At 40.9% G+C, this 14554-nt stretch overlaps 1 protein-coding gene across 1 annotated transcript in view; it reads right to left on the bottom strand.

Moving 5' to 3' along the window:
* The window catches only part of TSPAN5 (tetraspanin 5), a 72983-nt gene that overhangs the window by 22896 nt on the left and 35533 nt on the right, over positions 1-14554 (bottom strand). The gene's annotated exons all lie outside the window — the stretch shown is intronic.

The following is a 14554-nucleotide window of genomic DNA, read 5'->3' as shown; positions in this document are numbered from 1 at the left end:
TGGAAGAATATAAGACCTGTGCAGCTCATTCAGGGATATTCCACATAGGAACAGTAGGTGCAAAAAACGTCACTTTCTCAGCATCAAGCAAGGTTCTTTTTGAGTTTGTCAGACTCAAAGCAAACTCCACAGTCAAGCAAGGCGGTATTTTACTGTTTTAATATCAGCACCTGCACAAACAGCTGCACTCACAGCTCTCTGCCAGTGCAAGAAAGTCATTAGAACAGAGTCCAGAACACACGTGTACTATCAGTTCTAGCAATGTTGTCCACAGAAAGCTGCTTAAATATAATATAACCCATGATTTCTAGGGGGAAATAAAAATAAGAGAGGTTTAAAGAATGAGAATTTTTAACAATCCTGAAGACATTTTATAACCTTTCTCCTCCAAGGGACTTAAAAACACCAAACTTGACAGTATCTTTCTGCCACGATGGAAAAGGGAATACGATATTGTTATATCCCCATATTCTCCATTCCACTGAATAAGTTTGAGTGTGTCACTTCCCTCCAAATACCACAGAAAACCCACACTGAGGATCACTGAAACGAGCAGAACAAGCACTCTGCCTCCCAAAATCACCACTGCGTCTTTGGCGTGACACACTACCAATCGTGTACAATGTTTGAAAACCTAGTAGGTGTCCAAGCACATCTCTAAGTGTCTATTTGTTCAGCTTTCATCTCTGGTTTTCAAAACCTAAGTGCTGGCTAAAAAGGAAAACTATATTCACTCTAGTTTTGGGGCATGTAATAGGATGTTGCTTAAACATCAAACTCTGGTTTTCTTTGTGGTTTCTGCACACTGCAGCGTACAGATTTATTTTGGCACACAGAACGCTTTCTCTTAAGATTTGTGTAAGCAGTTAAGTATCCTAATGGTTTTTCTTTCGCAAAACAGAACAAGAGTGGTTTTCTGTTGAGAAGTTATTTTAACAGCTTCAAAGCAAGATTCCTTCTTCCTTAGACATACTTTTAAGAGGCATTTTTAGCTTTATACTAGAATACCTGTAAAACATAACTGAATGTCAAGCTGAATATGATCATGGCAATATCCTGAAGTTCCCTAACGCCCCCTGGACCTCACCCAGAAGCTCCTCTAAACGAACTGGAAATAAAACTCTCCCTTTTGGCTTGAAGAGTCACGATTGTAAATTTAAACAATACTACGAGCCAGTATTCTTTAAAGGGAATTACCACAGGCTTGGCTTTATTTTAATACAAGATTAATTGTCTACAAAGCACAAGAGATGGATTTGAGAAGGTCGGTAGAGCCTGCCGATGTGAGTCAAAACAATCATCCTACCTGTATCAACACTACTCTTTATCTATGGTTATATATATATATATATATATATATATATATATATATATATATATATGTATATATATACAGCTTGCCAGAAGAGTGTGTGTAGTCCTCCTGCCTGCAGTGATTATTTGAAACTTGAGATAAAGCTGTAGAAATTCCCAAACCACTTTCAGATAAATGCAGTTGATTCTTTTACGGAGTAACAGGCTCCTTTGCTTCTTTCTTACGCAGCCAAAGGCACCAAGATTCAAGGAATAGGAATGAGGAAAATTATAGAAATTCTTAAGCTGTTATTCTAACAATTCTTAAATTGTTATTTGTAGAGCGGTACGAAACATATGTTGCTATTATAGTAGCTTAATATGGCTTTTCAACAGAATAAGCACGGAAAACAAGAATGATGAATGATTTGATCAGTGCCTATGAATGTAACTGAAGAGCCACACGCATCAGCTGCAAGTCTGGCTCAGATCCACTAGTTTCATTAAATGTAATCCAGTCAAGCGTCCTGATCCTTCACCAGAAGTTGAGACTTAAGGGTAAGATTGCAAAAGGTGACTTAGAGCAGACCAAACAGGTCTCAAGCCACGCCGAGCTCATCTCAATCTATGGATTGGGTAAAGAGACGCTACTACACTAAACCGAAGCGCCTGAAAAACTGAGATTGTCAAAGCTTCTGGTGAACCTGTCAAGGGAAACTGGAAACTGAGTTCTCAGAGTTTTCAAGAGGACCAAAGAATTACACGATGCTCAGTCCTCTCCATATCCCCAAATGGAAAGCTCTGTCCCGTTGCCTTTTGAGCAGCTGATGAAACAGGAACAACAGATAAGATCCATTAGGAGGAAAAGGTTCGGGATGGAATCATGAAATCAAAAGCTAAATGGCATTAAGAAAAAACAGATCAATGAATGGGGAATCTATTATTTGCTCTCAGTAATCTCTAATGACAAACAAACAGATTTATACCTCTTACCAGTATTAACCTTGGATTTTCTTGATAAATATGAAAGAAACTCCTGCATAGCCTAAAAGGAGTTGAAAGTGCTTAGCAAAAATCCCCCTGTATTTTTGCTGTTGGAACCAAAAGTAAAACAGAACATGTAATCCATTTATCTCGCAGCCCTTCTGCTGATGTCTCTAAAACATTCTTGTCCTGCTTGCTTGTAACCAGAAAGAAAATCTCTTTGCATCTGAAGCAGGGTGAGATGGCATACACATCATCTCAGTTAAGTCTGGAAAATTTCATTTACATCCATTAAATCATGCCAATAAAAAGGTGGAAGTTTGGCTCACTATCTACAAAACACTCTACAGAGAAAAACAACCTCAATTCTCCACAGACATCCAGTAAGACCATTTAGCCTGACTATAAATGGTCACCAGATCTGGGGCAGAGCTTGTAAAATCTTGATACTTTTCTGTTTTAAACAACAATTTGCAGGAGAACATGAAAACATTCCTCCAGAGCATTACAACCTTGCAAGAAAACTTGCACAGTCGTACTTTCTCAGCCGTAAGTTTTCTACTCACAAACATGAAACTAATGCGTTCAAATTTCTTTTCTATGAAGAGATGTTACTCTACAATACTGAATTTTTCACCTCAGCTGATGGTTTTCAACCAAAAGTACAATAACCACACACCAAGCAGTAAAAGGTTGGTTAATGTGCCACATGTATATGTCCATGTGTGAATGCATCAAAGACTCATGAGACAGCAAACTATAGCGCAGCCACCTCATTTCACCTTCATGGCGACAATACAAACACACTAGAAGAAATATCTCCAAATTTTCAGGGTTCAGAAGCAAAGTTTCCTTGCAAGAGCTGGTTTGGGGTGTTTTTGAGCCCTGTATTTATTTAGGCAATTACGAAAACCTCCTACCTGCCGTAAGACTCTGCATGCAGGGTTAGCAAGGAGACTCCCGGGATCCCTATGGGTGCTGTGGGTTTATTGTGTGGCAATATGCTGTAGGTTATTCAAAGTGAGATTGCTTTCCGTGCAATTCAAGCCAGCACAGCACGTGAACGCAAGGTACAGTGATCAGCAGTGATCAGGACTATATGAAGTGTAATATTTGCCATCCTGACATAAAAATCAGGAAAACACGAGACTTCCCCACTGACTTGAAAAGCCCAGATGAACAATATACCCCTAAGCTCCTCTTTGCAGCACTCTGTGCTCAGACTCACTCACAGCTATTTCAAACTCTGAATACTCACCGCTTTCTTTAAAGTATCTTACACCAAATCAGTCTGTTTGCTTTTTAAACCAGGGGAAAACAAACAAACAGAAAACCCCCACAACTTAATGTTTGTGTCAGAGCACAGAAAGAATTGTTGGGTTTGTTATTTGTTTTTAAACAGCCCTGGCAGAGAAGCCGCACCAAAACAGAAATTAAAATGCAGTTTCACGCAGTTTTTCTTCTTCTTCATTTCATGCCATTCATGTGTATTCTGCATTAAATATGTCAATTAGCATTCTTTCCACCAAAGCAAATAGGACATCCTCTCAACTCGCCAGCATCACAGGAGAGGAAGGTACCAGAAGCCTGCTCTGCTCCCTCTTCCATTCACTCCAGTCCCAATAACTGTTCCATTCTCAACACAATTATAGCAGTTCATTTTCACGTGGCTAAACATACATGGCGAGCACGGGAAAGGAAAACTGCCCAAGGCATACATACACATTTACACAGGATATGTTCTCCTAAAGCCCATTTCTTGTTCGAGACATCACCAGCAGGAAAACTATGTACCGCAGTCTGTGAATGAAGACGCTGCGTAGGTGACTTAGTTGCCATTTTGGTTCACAGCAACATTCAGATATAGACTGAATATAGACTAAAAGATGTCAAATCTAATTCCATTTTCTGTGCAGCTTTTAAAAAAATCACTAAATCTTTCATGGATAAATGTCTCAGTAATATCTTTTCCCTCCCTATACAAAACACACATGCGTGGAAGAAAAATGATCCCAGTTTCCACACGTTTTGCTCGGCTGAACCAGAGACACACTGATTTTATAGATTTTACAGAATCATCCAAACAGACCCAAGAACACAAGGAGAAAAGCTGCCTGCTCCATCTTGCAGGACTCCCAACGTGATGCTTCCTAATGAAAAATTAAGCACATATGACCCAATTTTTCAAAGCAAGGTACTGTGGCTGTTAATGTAGCTTTCATTTTCACCAGCATGGGGATTTCTGGTTTGTCTGACAAGTAAGCAAAACATCTATAGTCCCTCTCCCTTCAAATGCACAGTCAGCTGCCTTTATTTCCTTATTGCCTTCTCTGGTTCTTTAATTACAAAAGCAGGACATCTGCTTTCTGTTACTGTTGCTCTATGTATTTATTTTATTGCTTTCTGGTGCTGCAACTGTAATCACTGCCAATCAGCTTGGAGCAAGAGTCCCTCAAGACTCAAGTCCCTCTCCTCTTGTCCACAGAAACTGATACACTGGAAAATAGGAGAGGGAGGATGAATTGGACCCTATTTCCCCTGCTCCAACTTTCGAACAACTCCCCTCAAGCCTAGATAAATTAAACTTAACTCTTTCCAAGCTCACAATGAGACTCGAAAACTCAGGTCCTATTGTCTAAAGAAAATACTTTATTTGTAGTAGATTTTTTTTTAAAGCACACAAAACTTATACACATAGCAGTCACTTTGTAAAATTCTTCAGTAAAAGCCTTTGGGAGAATAAAGTTTTTGTTTATATGAGATGTAGCTGATTTCCTAAAACTAGTACCTTTTCCCCCATACAGAAATAAAATTGAAGACCTTTAAGGTAAATACCCCACCACTACCACTCAGAAACATTTCAAGAGTGTACAGAGTTGAAGTAACAAGACATCTCCACTCCCTGTCACTTTGGTACATTCATCTCACATAGATCTTTCCCTTCTATTCTTCTTTACACTCTATTGGTCTTTGTTTCACCATTCTCTCTTTCTCCGCTCTCTCGGAGCCCAAAAGACTATGTGGGAAGACAGAAATTCGGCTGCACACACCTCTCCATGGGCCTCTTTCCTGCCTTTGTTTCTGAGCTAAATTAAGTGCTCCATGTCCCTCTACTTTTCCATCCCACATCATTCTCTTCATCCATGCCATTCCACCTCTGGCTCAGCGCAGCACAAACCGCCCTGCCTGAGCCGCAGGCTATTCAGATGCAGCCCCACCATAAATGCTCATTTATTTCAGCTGCAAGCAGGGAAGTTGTAAAATATAATTCAGGTATTTGATACAGCAAACAGAAAGGACCTGAGCCACTCTTTTTCCATAGTAACAAACAGGCAACTACATTACCTACACAATGGATTTGAGAATATAAAGAGTGCATAGCCAGGAGACACAAGCAGGTAGGGTTGTCAACACAGCGCCACATTCAATGTTCAGCATTTCCTCTTGGGAAAGCAGCCTCAGCTCCCAACTGGGCTTGAACACTATGGCAGATGAGTCCCAAAATCTCCCATCCCAGCTACACAAGCTGCCATGTCACATGCAGTGAACACCACCAGCTTTATAGACAAGCTGAGCCAAACTGTTTAAGCTCTCCCTCCACTTAAAAACACAGCACAAAAATAAGAGAATGGGCGCAGAGCAAACAGTGAACACGAACCCGGCCTGCAAGTCCACACACAGCTTTTTACAGCTAATTCTACAATAGCTTTATTGCCTCTTACCTCCAGCAAATGCTTATTCCTGGATCTTTTTTAGGGACCCCCCCCACAGTAAGATGTTCAGAGCCACTTACAAGCTCAGATATCCAGAATCCTGACCCTGATATGATGTGACTGTATAGCCCATCACATCCCTCCCCAGATCAAATCTAACTCAGAACTACAAATTCTCTAATGGCAAATGCACATATATATGGCATGTTAATACATGAAATAAGTCAACTTCTAATTGTCACAGTACCGAGCGTGTGACACAACCACACACACAAACACTGTCACCATGCACAGGGAACTGGATTTGGTTCGAATTTCTGCATTCACCCATCATTTTAACTTGGTCCACAAACTACAACTCCTCCTTACATAGGAAAAGTCATTTTTTTTACTTTCTGCTCAGCCCCAAAAGGGTTTGAAGACAAAAGGTATATGAGCAGCACAAAGCAGTCATTTAATCATAAAACTGTGAATACTGGGTAAGTTTCCATGCCCAGCTGGGCATTATTATAAAAGAGAAAAGAAAGCACTTGGCTTTTGCTATTGAGTGCCAGCAGTAAAACTGATTTAAACAACTTTGGCTGTTTCCCATGGAACAGTCACCCTACATAGAATCTCAAAAGGGACCCGTACAATCCACAGACCCTCAACTCCAGTTTCCCAGGCAAAACCCACTACATTTGGCTCGATCAGCTGGAAGATAACGTGACTATAGAAAACACCATCTTTAAGAGTCCCACAAGACCTTGTTGAAATAGCATTAGGACACAAAGTGAATAAAGCAGAGCTCTGTCAGGCTGAGGGGCTCAGAAAGCCGCCCGACCACCCCTATAGCAGATTTCTCACCACTAATATTAAAGTCACGGATAGAAGGAGATGAAAAAATACGTGTTCTAACAAACCTGTGATAGAAACAAAAGCAAAAGCACCAAAAAAAGAAATTTTCTCAACATTGCTTAAAAGGCTTCATCTTGTAAAGGATTAACTCCACACTACACATGACAGTTTATTCTAATGATGTATTTATACAGCAAACAAGGTGCATCTCATCTGCTACTCAGAGATGAATAATTCTTGCTACAAACACCAATGTAAATACGGTAGAGTGGGCATAAAAACTTTAACAAAAGTGTAAAGGAGAACACGTGCAGCATCAAACTGCTAAACCAAGTTCAACCTCCCTGCCTGCACCGCAATGGGAATCCAAGCTAGCAGAGAGAATGAACATTTTACAGACATTTGTGACAAACACACACGCAACAGGAGAGAAGACAACCTGAAAGGCAATGTCAATGGTAATGGCATGCTTGCCCGGGGAAGGATTTGCAAAGGAAACTACTCTTAACATAGCTGCTCCAGTTTTCAGCCCTGCTTTTGGCTAAAAGCAAGTATGTTTTGTAAGCCACTTCCAAACTACCAAGTAGTAAACGCAAAAAAGAGCAAGGAAAAGCAATGTCAAACATATTTTTTTATTTTTCTCAATAATTTCACCTACTGAGCTCTTCTTGCAACAACTGAAATTATTTGTATCCCAACTAACAGGCCCAGGAAAATCCAGAATGCTCTGCTTGCCTTCTCTTCCATTTTATAACACTTCACCCTGGGAAATCTCCCCATTAGATCATCCACTACGAGCATGTAAGAAACCTTTTAGAAAACAATTTGTTTTCTTTTAATTGCATTTGTGTACTTTTAGATATTTCTTCATTTCAGCTGAAACATCGGGAGCCAGGAAGAGACCTTTAAATTTGGTCCTCCCTTGGTGCACAAACACTGTAATTAATCCTGCTCTGGGCTACCCAAAGTGAGAAAAAAGGTCTTCAGCAACACACAGCTGTGCAAACTGTCACCAAGAATCCTTCACCAGTAGCTCATGTCCTTCCCTTCACAGAGTGAAGAAAGGTGACCGCAAACAAACGGGAACAGTAGGAGGGCTGAACATATGGGCCATACAGATGGAATGGAATTTAACAATCCAAACAGTACCATATACTTAAGGACTAAGAAAATATCTGCTATAAGCTGAAAATGTATTCACTGGAAACACAGCAGAAGACAGCCTTGGATTTGCATGCAGTGTGTGAGCTAGCAAGTTGATGGAATATCCAAAAAGGCAAAATAAGATTTTGTGACATTTAATGAAAGTTTCTCAGAAAGAATGTAATTGCTTTCTCTAAGTTTCCCTCAATTCCATATCTCTACAAAGGTCTAAAATGACCAGCACCACCACTATAGCTGTAGCCCGCAGGTTCTTCTTTCAAATGTCACCTCAACCAGTAGCAGCATCCAACTGTACGTGCTATAGCACACATTAAAACTCCTGTATGAGACTTCGCTGTGCCCCTCCAATACTCAGCAATGACTAAACTCAGGATTTTCGTACATAGATGCATAACATTTATGATATAGTTGGGCCTGTTAGCATAAAGCTGCAGGTTCACTAACTGTACTTCAGCAAGGTCAGGGAGATGAGGAATCCCAGTGAATATACACTTAAATGCAAACACACAAACAGAAGCATATGAGATGACACCCCTGCCCCTTTAGGGTGCCAGGTTTTTTTATTAGGGAACATATCAGCATCTCCTTGTGTTAAACTTGGGTCTCCCTGGTAGATGACCCCGCTTGTGCCATACAAACGGCAGGTACAGGGTTTTCTAGGATCAGGTCCATAACTGCTTTGCCCTGAAGTCACTCTCACCAACAGGCTTTCATTCAAACCTTCGTTCAACCACCCCCAGTCAGCCCTCCCCACGCTGTATTTCCAGGTTAGGGTTCCTCAGTGTGTGCCACTTGGATCCATCTCCATAAAAATCACAAATGGACCCCACGACATTTGGTTCAGCGCTGTTCACACAGAAGGCACGAAAGGAGCCCAGCGTGACGTCAGCGCGTTCCCAGCACCGCCACGCTGCTCTAGTTGTACTCACTCGACCTCTGCTCGCCTTCTGGCGCTGCCAAACGGGCAGAGAACAAACAAGTGCAGGGTGACACGTCAGATCCTCCCTCTCCATGCACCAAATCAAGCAATTACACTCTACAGCAGTCACCCTCGGGGCATTAAAAGGAGAGAGAATGGGGAACAGTGTACAGTGTGCATGAAGACCAAGTGATTTTTCTCTCTCCTTCAGTTATTACAGTAATTAGCATTACTAGCTCTTGCCTCAGGAAAAACCGTGCACATGTTGAAGTGATACGCCCCAAATTAAGGAAAGGGCTTCCTTCCCTGCCCTGCCGCGTCAGTCAATATAGATGATGTTTATATAACAGTGCAGGACAACAGATCTATCCCATAGCTTTCTCCCTTGTCAGTGTAGTCTATCACCGACTTGTTCGGCGCTCCTACTCCTGCCTCTCCTACACAACTCCTGACAAAACACACGTCTCCGAGGATGTGCTACAGGAACTTACAAGCCCCATTTGCACTCTCAACCAATATAATCGCATATATGCACAAACAAAGAGCTGCTGATCAGGCAGGAGGCCGTGTGGAGGCTGGAGCTGCGAAAGCAGCAGCAGGAGAAAACCCACACTCCACAATGGTTCCAGTGACTAAGAGACGTTGGTTTTGGCTGCTGGCTGAGCCAACTGTCTGTCCCCATGACATACTGCATCTATTAATATTATCGATCTAGAGATAGAAAACAGAACTGAAAAAAAAAAAAAAAGTTTAAATTTTTTAATGTTAGAAAAAATTAGGAATCATTAGTTCTCCAGGAATATACAATTGGGATATATGAACACACTAAACTGTGGCACAATTCTCTCTTGACTTTAATGGTAGCTGAGAACTACCGATAGCTTTTGAAAATTCTCCCCGTAATTACTGCTAATGTCCATAGTATCTGACTTAAGAGAACCAATTTATTACCATACATCTAGTTATACTGAGAAGCGGAAAAAAAACCCCATAATGGCAAACTGGTAAGCTTTCCTTAATTCAGATGCCATCCACTCATATTACAGAATCAGTAGGCTAAAAACTGTACCACTGTATTTGAAGCCACCTGCATCTCCTCTTTAAAAACAGGTTTTTATTTTAGAAAGCCTATTTTAAATGAGAATACCTACCAGCCTTACCAGATCTTCTGCTCTGTCATTTTGAAACGCATGCCATTGGGTTTGCAACTGAAATTGTTTCACGTTTCCACCTGAGAACAGCTACCTGTATTTTGTGTTCCCTCATGTAATGCATCAGTCCAATTTACTTTTTTAAATGGTCATCTCCCTTGCAAAACTAAGGCATCTTACAGATCACAGTTTTCCTAGAGAAAAAGTAGTATCATGTATACAGATTCCCTCTTCATCAGTTCAAGGATTCCCTCGGTTCCCAGTAAATATTAAATAATTAGGTCCAACTTGAGTAATAAGAAAATATTCATATATACTTACTAAATACATCCCTTTTTTCCCTCAACAACTTCACTGATCAATGTAACATACTTAAACAGACTCTAGTGCTCTTCCTACTTCTGCTGTATCAATCAGCAGTAAGTGTGGGATCAAAACCAAAGACCCTAAGCTCCCCAACAGCATGTTCTATATACTGGAGCAAACAATAAAAAGGGGTTTTTTTGCTACTTCACTATATTTGCTATACGGTCTTTCCATAACTGGGGGCTGAGAACACTGGAAGTTTGTACTAAATCAAGAGGACAGCTACTCCATTGGTAAATCTCAGCTGACAGAAGCAATATAATTAAGAGCTCAGCTTAAGCTCTGCCATATACTTTCTACTCAATTCACTCTTCCAAATCCCGTCACCAAGGGCTTTCCAAGTAATCCAGCCATCCCATTACTCCAGCTATAGACAAGGTAATAATATAGATGCTAAAATAATCATGCACATATATATGTGGATATATAGACCACATGCACACACTTAGACCTTTGTACAAAAGTTCTCACCAATACACAGTCTTCCAAGTTAATGAGAGATATCAATAAGTGCAAAATTAGAAGTTTGGTACATTTTCGTAGGAATAAGATTTTTTTCGTATTGATCAGAATATTTCTCTGGCTCCAAAAGATAAAATATAATCAGACACTAATAAAAATACTTCCCGGATCTCAGACTCTTCTACCCCTCCCTTCCTTTATTTTCTTTCTTCTTTTCTTTTTAGGGTGTGTAGCTCCAAGTCCTTCCCAATATTTACACTGCAATCAAAGTCACAAATTGGGATAATCCTTCCTGTATTCAATGACCTTAAAAATTGCCCATCTGAAGAAGTCCCCGTGGAATTACACTAAACTACTGTTATTTTTAGCATGTACAACGCACAGCATGATAAGCTGCATGATAAGCACCCAGGTAAATTCTCATTAGCAAGATACCTCATTTCCTAATGAAAGTTAACATATCAAATGTGCAATTAAAAACACCACTGAAAAACACTGTTTGTAGAACAGGTGAGCTGTGCTCAGTGAGTGACTTCCACACGGAGCAAGACTCTGAGCTTGGCCTTGCTCCTCAAGAAATGCTGTGCTTCTGGTTTTCCACACCTATGGTAAAGCTGCCAACGCGTGGGCACCTGTGCCACAATATCCACTTCCAGATTTTTACTCTGAATTTGCACATTAGAAACTTCTTCCATTCATTATTAAAAGAACAGAAATTCAGTAACTTCGTCATGTTATCAAACCTGATGTAGTTGAACCAATAGTCCATCTAGCCCTTCCGTGCCTCTAAGAAAGGGCAATGTGGAACACCTTATAACAAACCTATACAAATTGTTAGCCTTCAAAGTGTAGAAAGACAGCTATTTTTAATACTTTTGAATAAGTCTACCACTACCCATTTTGCATAGAAAAACAATTCCTTATGAAAGTAATTTTTTTCACCCCAACAGCACACATCAACTGGATCCTTCTACTGAAAAAGCGCCAAGAAAATGTTGATATAGAAGCAACCTCATGTCACCCTCACCTCGCCGTTTACACAAGAGTTTTGCCAGAAGCACGTGTACAAGCTCAAAGTCACCACCATTTTCACACAAGACAAATTATGCCCGACCCACTTTTCGGTGACTACAGACTATAGGTTATTCCTTTTTCTTTATTCAGTCATTAAAGGCATTTACCAGTTTGCTGTCCTTTGGGTTTGTAAATAAAGATCCTAAGCTTGTTCTTTTAGGGCCAGCAATCAATTATTTGCTTTCTTATAGACTCCAAAAGATCCATGTCTTTGTAGAAGTGCCTAGAGCTAGATATAGCACTCAGCTAAGCCTTATAGGGACTAAATATAGCATAAGGATTACTCTCTGTATTTTGCAGATTATACTGCTTCGTTCTTATGCTCCGGTGTGAAGCTTGTGGCTTCTGTGTGGGAGCTTTTTATTGTTGTCTCATTCAACTTAAAATTTACCTCAGGTCTTCGAAATATGTGTTATTTTTAATCTTTATTTTTGTAATTATTTGGTAATTCCTGGAGTGAGGAAAGCCATGGGAAGTGGGGGAATCCTCCTGAGAAATGTCTAAGTGCTATATGTGTGTATATGTACCCGGGATCTGGAAGTTTGGGGCAGAATTTCCTTGCACTGAGATCCTAAACAAGCATGAGCCATCTGAGTAATCCTATTTTAGCCCGTTTTCTGTGAGGAATTGCCACGTGTTTGCTGCTGTTCTTTGCACTTCTGCACTTGATTGTGTCAGCGTTCGAGCGGTTGCTTGTGTGCTGTCTCCACTGAATGGATGAGTTCATTCTGTCTAGATCTCGGTTAAAATAAACTTGATGTCTCCTTCTAACTGCTATAGGAAAGCTTAATAAATGTGCCCCTTTATCCTGGTTCTTAACAAAAATATTGAATGATACTAGACATAGGGCAGGCACCTAGAAACTTATCTCCTTCCATTAGTGAGGTATTGGTAAGTACTTGCTTAATTAGCTTTTTCTCTTCATTGCTACTGTCATCCTACTAGGTTCCTGCTTTCCTCAAACTTGGTTATAAGAGTGTCTTAAGTCAAATTCCTGCGAAATGCTCCAGACTAGTTAATTGGGAGATAATGGGGCCCAGAACAGGTACAAGAGAACTTGTGGGTGGACATTGCTGTAAGAATAGGATTTTTTACTTTGTATGTTGACGTTAATCAAAATAGTTTCAACTGCAAATTGCGCAGCTGCAGTGTCTGTGTCCTCAAGGAAACTTTTTTGATCAAAATGCAGTGAGTGTCTTGTAAGAACACCTAAAATGCGCAATGGAAGTGCAGTCTTGGGGCATGAAATAGTAGGAGCAGTCTTTCTAACATCTATCAGATTTTGTTTCATAAAGAATACAAAGACAGCTGTCGGATTTATTTATCTCTTTTTTTTGCTAGCTATATTTGTCCTCACCCGAAAGGAGGAAAAGAAGCTGCTGTTCATTATTTGATGTGCTTCAGAGCCATTATTGATTTTGGACATTTGATAAATGTCTGAACTAATGGATACTCCGTTGCTTTTTCAAGTGGGACAAGACTTGGTAGAAGTTTGCATTGGTATGCATGACAAACCCGTGCCCTTGTGGCCAGGAAGGCCAATGGTAGCTGGGGTGGGTTAGAAGGGGGTGGTCAGTAGGTCAGAGGGGTTCTCCTGCCCCTCTGCTCTGCCCTGGTGAGACCACACCTGGAATATTGTGTCCAGTTGTGGCCCCTCAGTTCCAGAAGGACAGGGAACTGCTGGAGAGAGTCCAGCGCAGAGCAACAAACATGCTGAAGGGAGTGGAGCATCTCCCGTGTGAGGAAAGGCTGAGGGAGCTGGGGCTCTGGAGCTTGGAGGAGACTTGAGGGGTGACCTCATTAATGGTTATAACTATATAAAGGGTGAGTGTCAGGAGGATGGAGCCAGGCTCTTCTCGGTGACAACCAATGACAGGACAAGGGGCAATGGGTTCAAACTGCAACACAGAAGGTTCCACTTAAATATGAGAAGAAACTTCTTCTCAGTGAGGGTGGCAGAGCCTGGCCCAGGCTGCCCAGGGAGGTTGTGGAGTCTCCTTCTCTGCAGACATTCAAACCCGCCTGGACACCTTCCTGTGGAACCTCAGCTGGGTGTTCCTGCTCCATGGGGGGATTGCACTGGATGAGCTTTCCAGGTCCCTCCCAACCCCTGACATTCTGGGATTCTGTGAAACCAGGTTATCGTGAGCCTGGGTTTTGATTCCCGTCTACTGTCTAAGCTGGAAAAGCAACAGCAGCCTAAAATCCCTTCCCCTTCCCCCCTCTTTATTGTTTCTCAAAAATACCTTAAAGGACTCTAAAGAAAAAACACAGTAAGAATACCTAAGGAGATGCTTCCTTCTGAAGCTTTCAAACTTCACAAAACTGAGTGTTATTTCCTGTATCTGATATGCTTTAACTACCCTGCCAATTTTGATATCAAACTTACTTTGCAGTTTGTGATTACTGGCAATCTGTAGGAAGCAATAAAAGCACTTGAATGAGCAGAGTCCATGTTTTGGAAGGAAAAGTGAAGATTCTAAAAATCCTCCTATTTGTAAGCGTAACTTTTTTTGTTTAATAAATAAAACAAAATGCCTCCCCAAACAAAAACTCAGCCCTCAACCTAAAGAGGCCAAGAACATTCTACT

The sequence above is a fragment of the Patagioenas fasciata genome, chromosome 4 (assembly GCF_037038585.1).
Source record: "Patagioenas fasciata isolate bPatFas1 chromosome 4, bPatFas1.hap1, whole genome shotgun sequence".
NCBI classification, from domain to species: Eukaryota; Metazoa; Chordata; class Aves; order Columbiformes; family Columbidae; genus Patagioenas; species Patagioenas fasciata.
This window is presented reverse-complemented; position numbering and strand designations above follow the sequence as displayed.